The sequence below is a fragment of the Zootoca vivipara genome, chromosome 13 (assembly GCF_965207765.1).
Source record: "Zootoca vivipara chromosome 13, rZooViv2.hap1.1, whole genome shotgun sequence".
In the NCBI taxonomy this organism is placed as follows: Eukaryota; Metazoa; Chordata; class Lepidosauria; order Squamata; family Lacertidae; genus Zootoca; species Zootoca vivipara.
In genome coordinates, this window is record NC_142596.1 from 53,938,882 (window position 1) to 53,949,586 (window position 10,705).

The window sequence follows — 10,705 nt, forward strand, 5'->3', positions numbered from 1 at the left end:
ATTCTTCTGTTGTGTCTCCGTTTATGATTAATCTTGCCGATTGCTTGTTATAAATTGCATTTATCCCATTTAAAAATTTACCCCCGATTCCAATTTTCCCCATTACTTTTTTAAGAAATACCCAATTCAAATTATCAAATGCTTTTTCCGCATCGAGGAAGACAAAAGCTGCTTTCTGGCTAGGATTCCATTCTAAGTATTCAATGGCATTTAACAAAAGTCTCATATTATTTGACATTTTCCTTTTTGGCAAAAATCCCTGCTGCTCCCTCCCAATTAACCTATTTAGAATCCCTTTTAATCTTTCTGCAAGGATTGTTGCAAAAATCTTATAGTCCGTATTAAGAAGGGAAATGGGGCGGAAATTACCCACTGCATCTTTTTTCGTCTCATCTTTCGGAATCAGGACTATGTATGTTTCTTGCCACGTTTTTGGGAGAAATCCCTTTTCCAAAATTTCATTAAGCAGTCTCTGATACGATCTTATTATTTCCTCTCTAAAAAATTTATAATGTTGGCCTGTCAGGCCATCTGGGCCCGGGGACTTTCCTAATTTCAGCTTATTTATAGCCCCTGTTATTTCTTGTTCTGTTATAGGGTTATTTAATACTTTTTTATCCTCCTCTTTTATCTTGGCCAAATTTGAATTTTCAAAATACTTTTCCAATTTCCTCTGACTTATATCTTCTTTCTTGTACAATTTCCTGTAATAATTTACAAAACATTTTTTTATATCTTCCCCATTGGTCCAATTTTTATTCCCCTCCCTAATATTTGAGATTAAACTAGTTTCTTGTCTTTTCCTTAATTGCCAGGCTAATAGCCGGCCTACTTCCCCCCCCCCCGACTCAAATGTTCTTTGCTTTAACCACTTAATTTTTTTCTGTAATTCGTTTCCTATCAGAGCTGATAATTCATTTTGTAATATTTTAATCTGTTTTACCACATTAATATCTGTCACAGTGGCCGGATCAGGCTACTTCAGAGTAACGACGCTACGCAGCTCTGCATTTTATTCTTTTATTGGTGCTGCGTATTTACAGTGAGGAATTCATTGCTATTTACACAGAGTGATGTTGTCAGTCGCTTTCAGTACCTCCGAATGACTTTTGGCGCGTCTTTCCCCAACACAAAAGCTTTGGAAGCCCCATCCTCTTTCCCCTCCTCTTCCTGCGTAATTCTGGAGTTGGGGGGATGGGTCTCCCCTCCTTCTTGGCCCCTTCCTGTTCCACCTGGGACCCTGGCTCCGCTACCTTGCCTGAGCCTCGGACCCGACTTCCTGCTTCCCCGCTGGAATCGGAGCTTCCTCTGCTTCCCCCTGTGCTCGGGGCTGGGCTTGAACTCAGGAGGGGAGGGACTTCGCGATATCCCCTGTCCCTCACATCCACCCCCCTTCCAAGCTCCCCTTCTCCCCTCCCCAGGTCCCCCCCAGGTGTCGGTGACGACTGGAAGCCTAAGAACTCAGTGCTTTCCGAGCCCGTTGGTGTGAACACCTCCGCCCAGTCCTGCGAGGCTCCCCCTTCCGCCTGGGAGGACTGGAATCCCAAAAATTCCGTGGCGTCCGAGCTGGTGGGGGTAAAAATGTGCTGCCAATCTGCTTCTGCCTCTGACTGTGTGGATCTCGGTGACACCCATATCTCGTCTCCCGAATCCTCAAACTCCGCTTCCCAGCGCCATGGTGAGCTGCTCTCCCTTGCATCCTCCTCCTCCCCCTCCCTTTCCATGTGCCAGGGCTTGGGTCTGTGGGGATAGAGGGCGTGAAATTCTTCCACCAAGAATTCCTCCTGTATCTGAGTGGCTGGGACCCATTCATTCTGGGACGGTGGAGCATCCTCCCATGCCATGAGGTACTCCAGGCCCCCCACCCCTCTCCGTGAATCAAGGATGGCCGTGGCCTCATTGAGTTGCTCCCTGCCTCCCCTCTCCCCCCCTCCCTCGGGGGTTTGTTCGCTGTCTCGGAGCCTGCTGCTTTCCCTGTACGGCGACAGCAGCGATCTATGAAACACTGGATGCACCCTCATATCCTCTGGCAGTGCCAGCCTGTATGCCACCGGGTTGACCTGTTGCGTGACCGTGAAGGGGCCCAGCCGTCTGGGTGCCAGCTTTTTGCACCTCCCTCTGGTGGGAAGGCCCTCCGAGGACAACCAAACCTTGTCCCCCACCCTGATGACCTCCCCTTGTCACCTGTGGCGATCCGCCCCCTTTTTGTACGCTTCCTTGGCCCTCTCCAAGTGTTCTCTGAGCTGCTGGTGCACCGTCTCCAGTTCCTCTGCCCAATCCTCAGCCTGTGGGCCCTCCTCCTCCTCCTCCCCCTCCCTCTCTGGGAAAGATCTGAGGTCGCGCCCGTAATTGGCCTTAAAGGGCGACACCCCTGTGGAGACGTGCACTGCATTGTTGTAGGCAAATTCTGCCAGTGGCAGGCGATCCACCCAGTCCGTTTGCCGCTGGCTGACGTAGCATCTCAGGTACTGCTGCAGAATGGCGTTGACCCTCTCCGCCTGTCCATTGGTCTGTGGGTGTCTAGCCGTCGACAAGCTGACCTCCACCTGCAGGAGGTTCATGAGCCGCCGCCAGAACCTGGAAACAAATTGGCGGCCACGATCCGAAATAACCCTTAAAGGTAATCCATGCAGTCTGAATACGTGATCAACAAACAGTTTGGCTGTCTCTTCTGCAGAGACCGCCCTGGCACACGGTATAAAGTGGCACATTTTGGACATGAGGTCCACCACCACCAACACTGCGGTCTTGCCCCTGGAAGAAGGCAGATCTGTGATGAAGTCCATGGACACCACTTCCCACGGCCTGTGTGGTGTGGCTAGGGGCTCCAGCAATCCTGCTGGCGCTGCTCTGACCACCTTTGCCCTCTGGCAGGTGGCACAGCCCCGTACATAGTCTCGAACATCTTCCCTCACCCCTGGCCACCAGAAGTGTCTCATGACTAGGTGAGCGGTTTTGTCCCTTCCAAAATGACCCGCCGTTGGGTTGTCGTGCATCTGCTTGAGGACCGTACGTCTAAGCTGGGTGGTGGGCAGGTACAGTGCACCCTTGTAGAAAAGCAGCCCCCTGCGTTCTGCAAAGTCCTTTGCCTGCTCCCTCCCCCCTCTCAGTTCTCTGAAGATGCGGTTGGCAAATTCATCCGCTGCCGTCAGTGCTGTGAGTTCTGCCTCGCTCACCACTGCTGCTCCGCAGGACCATGCTGACGGGGGGAAAATGTGCCTTGGTGCTGGTGGCGCCTCCTCCTCCATGTACTCTGGCTTGCGGGAGAGGGCATCCGCCCTGACATTCTGCTCCCCCGGGATGTAGTGGATGGAGAAGTTGAAGTTCGAGAAGAACTCTGCCCACCGTATCTGCCGCTGGTTGAGCACCCTGGCCGTTCTCCAGAACTCCAGGTTCTTGTGGTCCGTGCACACCTGGATGGGGTGCTTGGCGCCCACCAGGAAGTGTCTCCAGTGCCGGAACGCAGCGTGGATCGCAAGAAGTTCCCTGTCAAACACTGTGTAGTTTCTCTCTGGCTGGGTCAGCTTCCTGGAGAAGAAGGCACAGGGTCTCCACTCCCTGTTGGCGTCCAGTTGCAGCAAAATTGCGCCCACAGCTTTTTCCGAAGCATCTGTCTCAATGCGTAGGGGCGCATCCTGCACCACGTGGAACAGGTTCTGGTCTGAGGCGAACACCCTCTTGAGGCTTTCGAACGCTGCCTGCGCCTCCGGTGTCCACCTGAACTTCTGCTTGCCTCTCAGGCAGTCCGTGATGGGAGCCGTAACGCGGGAGAAGTTCTTGATGAACTTCCTGTAGAAGTTGGCGAAGCCCAGTAGGCGTTGGGCGTCTTTGCGCGTCCTGGGGCTGTGCCAGTCCAGGATGGCCTGCACCTTGTCCTTGTCCATCGCCAGCCCCTTGTCTGACAGCTTGTAGCCCAGGAAGTCCACCTCTTTGGTGTGAAACTTGCACTTCTCCAGCTTCACATACAGGTGGTTGTCCTTCAGGCGTTGCAACACCTCCCTGACATCCTTCACATGCTGCACAGGGTCATCGGAGTAGATAAGGATGTCATCCAGGAATACCAGGCATTTCCTGAAGAGTAGGGACCCCAGGACGTGGTGCATGAAGGCTTGGAAGCATGCTGAGCCCCCTTGCAACCCGAAGGGCATCACCAGATATTCAAAAGAGCCCAGAGGCGTGAACATCGTGGTTTTCCATTCATCGCCTTCCCGGATCCTGATCAAGTTGTACGCCCCCCTCAGGTCTAGCTTGGTGAAAATCTTGCCCCTGCGTGCCGCTGTCAGGAGATCGTCCACTCTGGGCATGGGGAAAGCCACTGGCTCTGTCACCGAATTCAGCCGTCTAAAATCCACCACAAGACGGCGCTGTTGCGTGTCTTTCTTGTCCACCCAGAAGACCGGGCTGCCCCCACCTGCCTTGCTTTCTCTGATGAACCCCCGCTTGAGGTTCTTGTCGATGAAAGCGCGCAGATCCTCCAGTTCCTGATCTGACATGGCGTACAGCTTGGCTGGGGGTATCGTTGCCCCTGGCACCAGGTTGATCTGGCAGTCAAAAGGCCTGTGTGGGGGTAGGTGGTCGGACTCCGCTTCGCTGAAGACCTCCTGCAGGTCCCAGTACGGCTTGGGTATCGCCTCACCCCCTTTGACGTGCATGGTGACCACCGTGGCTATCGGAGGCCCCTCCCCTGGTTGGTGCTGCATGCAATGCTCCAGACAAAAGTCCGACCCAAACGTGATGCATCTCTGGTGCCAACTTATGGAGGGGTCGTGGCGCGCCAGCCAGCTCATGCCCAAGACGATGGGGGGGTCTGAGATGGTCGTGACGTTGAAAGCCAGTGTCTCTGAGTGCCTTCCCACTGTCATCCTCATGGGGGGGGTTTGATGAGTGATGGCCCCTCCCAGCAGCTCTCGGCCGTCAATGGTTGCCACGTGCAGAGGAAAATCCAGCTGCAGAAGCTGGATCTGGTGCGCTTCTGCAAAGTCCCTCGAGAAGAAGTTCGCTGAGGCACCACTGTCAATTAAGGCCAGGACCGTCAATGGATAGCCATTTGGGAGCGTTAGCGTGACTTCTAGAACCACTCCTGCTCTGGGAGGGGTGGGCTGGCTCTGCTCCTCTCTGTGCGGGTGGGTGGGCTGGGGCTGTTCTCTGCTGACTGTGCCTGGCTGCTGCCCCTTGTCTCCTGCAGCCAGGCTTTCCCGTTTCCCTGCTGTGGTGCTGCGTCAGTGGGGGAAGGCACCACCGTTCCCGCCTTTCCTTGCCACTCCCTGCGATGTGGGCAGTCTCTGACGAGATGCTGGGGGGAGTTGCAGAGAAAGCAGTTCCCTCCCCTTCCCTCCTTGCGTCTTGGCGCCGCTGGGGTTTGAAAAGCCCGCGCGCGCGCACTATCAATCTGCATGGGTTCCTGGTCCTGGCTGGCTCCAGGCGTGGCTTGGAAGGGCTGTTGGGGGAGTGGCTTCTCCTGCGACCGTGGGAACCAAGCCCGCTTTGCGCGCGTTGCTTGCTTGTCGTTCCACCGGGATTCCTGTCTCACCCCCACCGCCAGAGCCGCTTTGCTCAGCTGATCCATACTACTGGGCTTTGGACCTCTCGAGAGCTCATCCTTCACCTCCTCACTCAAACCCAAGTAGAACGCTGCTTGCATTGGAGCTGATTCCAGTTCCCACCCCAGTCTGTGCACCAGCATGGTGAATTTCGCCCAATATGCGCGGACTGTCATATTTCCTTGGCGCAAATTATGCAGTTCCTCTTTAGTCTGGTCCATATGACTATCTGACGAATACATCGTTTTCAAACCTTCTAGAAAGAGTTTGACATTTTTCATGCAAGGATTCTTTGTTGCGATTAACGGTCTTAGCCACTCCCTGGCTGCCCCGGTCAGGTGCTCCACAATAAACGCTACCCTGTGCTCATCGTCAGGGAAGTCATCATGGTGCAGCTCAAGAGCATACACAATCTCAGTCTCAAAGCCATGATATTCCCTCGGGTCTCCATTGAACTTGCTTACTAGGGTCCCGGCTCTCCTTCCTGGCAGCACTTGGACTGGGGGTGCCCCTCCCGCCTTGTTTTTCTCTGCATCCAGTTTGTTTTGGAGGTCTACCGCCACCGCCCTTAATTGCTGCTCTCTTTCCTGGAGCGCTCTCACCTGTTCCGCAAGTTGTACCCGGTCGTCCTGGAGTTTCTTGGTTTCTTCTTTAGCTGCCCTTAATTCCCCCTGCGCCTCCAACGTCAGCTGCTGCAGGTCCTGTTGGGCTTTCTCCGCGATCTGCCGCCATTTCTCCGCCTCTGATGCACTCATCCCGGCAACTCCAAAGTAGCCCAAAAAAAGATTCGGAGGTAGCTGTCACAGTGGCCCTATCAGGCTACTTCAGAGTAACGACGCTACGCAGCTCTGCATTTTATTCTTTTATTGGTGCTGCGTATTTACAGTGAGGAATTCATTGCTATTTACACAGAGTGATGTTGTCAGTCGCTTTCAGTACCTCCGAATGACTTTTGGCGCGTCTTTCCCCAACACAAAAGCTTTGGAAGCCCCATCCTCTTTCCCCTCCTCTTCCTGCGTAATTCTGGAGTTGGGGGGATGGGTCTCCCCTCCTTCTTGGCCCCTTCCTGTTCCACCTGGGACCCTGGCTCCGCTACCTTGCCTGAGCCTCGGACCCGACTTCCTGCTTCCCCGCTGGAATCGGAGCTTCCTCTGCTTCCCCCTGTGCTCGGGGCTGGGCTTGAACTCAGGAGGGGAGGGACTTCGCGATATCCCCTGTCCCTCACAATATCCTTTGGGTTTCTCTCTAATTCCTTCTCTTTCTCCTCAATCTCCTTTCCGATCTTATTCATATTTTCCCTTCTTATTCTATTAATCCTGCTTTTCTGCTGTATGTAGATGCCTCTCACAAAAGCCTTACTCGTCTCCCAGACTGTTTTGATATCCATATCCTCCTTCATATTCATTTGAAAAAATTCTTTTAATAATTTTTTTACTTTAGCAACAAATACCTCGTCATTTAATATGCTTTCATCTAATCGCCACCTCCCTCTCTTCCCGACACTGTCTTTCAACTTAACTGTTACTGGGTTATGGTCTGTAATAGATTTTGGCGAAATGTCGCATTCTGTCATTCTTGCCATTAATTTTGTGGAGAGCCATATCATGTCAATCCTCGCCAAAGATTTTTGGGATCCTGAATAATAAGTAAATCTTTTTTCCTCGGGGTACCTTTGTCTCCAACAGTCCTTTAATTCATAATTCTTGACTAAATTCCTGAATTCCTTTGGCAATTCCCCTTTATTTTTCTTACCTTTACTGGTTAGGGTTAGGGTTAGGGTTAGGGTTATTTGCGTCCATTACCCCGTTAAAGTCTCCTGTTACGATGATTTCTTCCTCCGTTATACCTTCTCCCATTAGTTCTCCTAATTTCCTTAAAAAACCGGACTTACAACCGTTGGGTGCATAAACATTTAACACAACCAGATTACCCCCTGGTAGATACAATCTTGTACCTATTATTCTACCCTCGTTATCCTATAAAAAATTTTCTGCCCTGATGTTCTTCTTAATATAAATTGCTACTCCCCTCTTCTTTTTCTTATCTGAGGACACATAGACTTCACCTAATTTCTTATTACCAAGAACTCTCTCGTGTTTTTTGGGTACATGGGTTTCCTGTATACATATAACATCCCATGGCCCCTTTCTCAAAACATATTCTATTTTATTTCTTTTAACTTTATTGTTCAAGCCATTCACGTTCCACGATAGAATATTGAGTTTCATCTCTTTAATATTAATTATAATTCACTTCTATTACCAAAAAAAGAGAGAAGAAGAACGGAAGTAAGAGAGGGAAAAAAGGCAATGGAATAGAGAATATTGCGTACTTCTGAATCTTAAATCAACACTACACAAATAAGGTCAAAAGAAAAGCAACTACAATCACTTCCCCCAGACTAAAGTAAATCTGATTATTCCTGTAACAAATATCAAAAAAGATCTATTAATCTATTAATCCACCCCCTCCTCAGCTCTACCCTTCAACTTGTCCCTCTTCCAGAGCGTTCTCCTCTTCTCCCCCCGTCTCTGCTTTAAATTTTCTACTAAATATTTCTGCTGCTTCAACTGATCTAATTGTTTTCCTCCTTTCTTTATAAAAAAAGGAAAGGCCCTCCGGAAACTCCCACGTAAACCAAATCCCTCTTTTTCTCAGGGCATCTGTCAATACTTTATAGCGTTGCCTTTTCATCCTAAATCTCTTCGGAATTTCTTTATATATCTCCACTGCTTGTCCATCAATTGTAAGAACATCCTTCTTTTTTCGTTGTAAGATCTTATCTTTTAATAATCTAGAATTTAAATAAAGCAGGCAGTCTCCAATCAATTTTTTCTTTTTGTCCACCTTAATCCTATATAATAATGTCCATGTTGTCCCTGCGTCCAGTTGTCCCGTGTGTCCCTGGGGTACTGCGCATGTACCCCAGGGATACAGGGATTGGACCAGAGACTTGGAACGCAGGCGCGCTCTCTCTCCCCCCAACCCCTCTGCCTACCGTTTGCGGCCGCCAACCACTCGCTTCTAAGCAGCAGTGCGAGGAGGAGGAGGCTGCGGGATAGACCCGTGCGCTTCTCTCTCTCTCTCTCTCTCTCTCTCTCTCTCTCTCTCTCTCTCTCTCGCACACACACACACACAAACCGCCCGCCCATCGCCACAGCAAAGCACCTCAGGCAGTCACTGGAGGGAAACGCAGCCGCAACTTTCCCCTCTCACGGCTGCTGCTTTTCCCCTTCGCTCTCTCTCTCTCTCTCTCTCTCTCTCTCTCTCTCACACACACACACACACACACACACACAGCCGAGCAGGACACGCTCCTGGCCCGCCACGGCCCACCCCCCCCCGTCCCGACACAGCCGTCTCTAATACCGCGCAGGGAGGAGGGAAAGGGAAACTACAACGCCCACAAAGCCGAGCGAGCGAACGAGCGCCTCGATTCCTCCGTCCAGACAGGCCGTATTTGAGGGGAAATTAGAGCATTTGGGGCGAAGGGGAGAGAAAGCCGTCTGCGTCTGCCCCTCTCTCGGCTGTGCTTTTATTTTATTTTTATTTTTTATGGAGGCTTTTATTGGGTGTTGCTTAGGGAAACGGGATCCACAGCAACCTTTTGATAAGAGGCTGGAGCCAGAGTGGCTTGACCACCACATCTCTCTCCACACACATACCGCACACACACACACAACCCCCCCACCCTTCCCACCCCCAATACATTCAGTCCTCCCTATTCCACAGTGACCCTGAGTGCAAACTTGCCACCAGCCTGGCTGCAATGCGCACTTAGCTCGCGCAGGCGGCGCATCCCAGAAAAGCCCCGCTCACTTTCTCTCTCTCTCTCTCTCTCTCTCTCTCTCTCTCTCTCTCTCTCTCACACACACACACACACACACACACACACACAAACCGCCCACCCGCCGCCACAGCAAACCACCCAGGTGGAGCCTGGGGCCTTCCACGCACATCCCCGCTGGTGGAGGCGACGCCTGCGCCGTCCCAGGGCTTCCCCTCTGTTCCCGCCCAGCTAGCGCCCGTTTACTAAACGGGCTGAATTCCACTAGTTCTATATATTTTATCTACGTTCATCCAGAGGTCCTCTTCTTTAACTCTTAGCCAAGATGCCAGTTCTTTCACTACTTTTTCTTCAATTTGTTCATTTTGAACCTCGGGGACGCCCCTCAACCGGAGAATCAAAGATCTTTGCTGCATCTTGATCAATGCCATCTGGTCTTCCAATTCCTCACATCTTTTCCTCCATTGCATAGAATCATAGAATCATAGAATCATAGAGTTGGAAGAGACCACAAGGGCCATCCAGTCCAACCCCCTGCCAAGCAGGAAACACCATCCTTTCGTCCTCCTCCTTGTTCTGCATTCTTCTTAGTTCTTTGTTCTCCATGATCACTTTTTTGATCGACTCTTCCTGCTTATTCACTTTCATATTTATGTCTTTCACCGCCTTGTCAAGCTCTGTGTTTTTATTACTTAGGTCCTTTATTTGTTCAGACATGGCAGAGGTGATCTTCAAATTCTGTTCTATTTTGGTCTCCATAGAATCCATTTTATTGCTTAGAGATTTTAGGGATGTATTCATTTCAGTCATTAAGTCCTTCAGATCTGACAATGCATCATTATCAAGCGATGATGACTGTCTCCTTGTTTGATTTGATGTTATCGCTGTAACCTGCGTTTGCGCTCTTTTCAATTTTTCCTGTTTCTCCATGGTCTATCCTCTTTATAATCTAGATAATCCAGATGAAAGTCACCCTGAAATCTTCTCTTCCAAGGGGAGTTCCCTCTTGTCGTTTTTCTAAAAAGACATTAGTTTGCTTAGCTTTTACACATCAAAAAGGCTTTTCCTGGGGAGATATTAACTCTCTCAACCTCTAGGTGTCGTCACTGATCTCCCTCTGGGTTTCGTCGCTGCTCTCCCTCACTCGCTGGGGGGGGGGGTTTACTCCTTATTCCACCCACCTTTACTTCCGTAGGGAAGGGGGAAGTCGGTCAGCTTGGATGACTCTGCTAAAAGCTGTCCGCCATATTCCAGAAGAGTCCCCTTTTAGCTACTTTCCCTTCTGCTTAGCCCATCGAGTACAGTCCATACACAGGAACCGAAAATAAAGTCAGAAAAAATTACTTCTCTCTCCCTCCGCCGCTCTCACTCAGCTCCG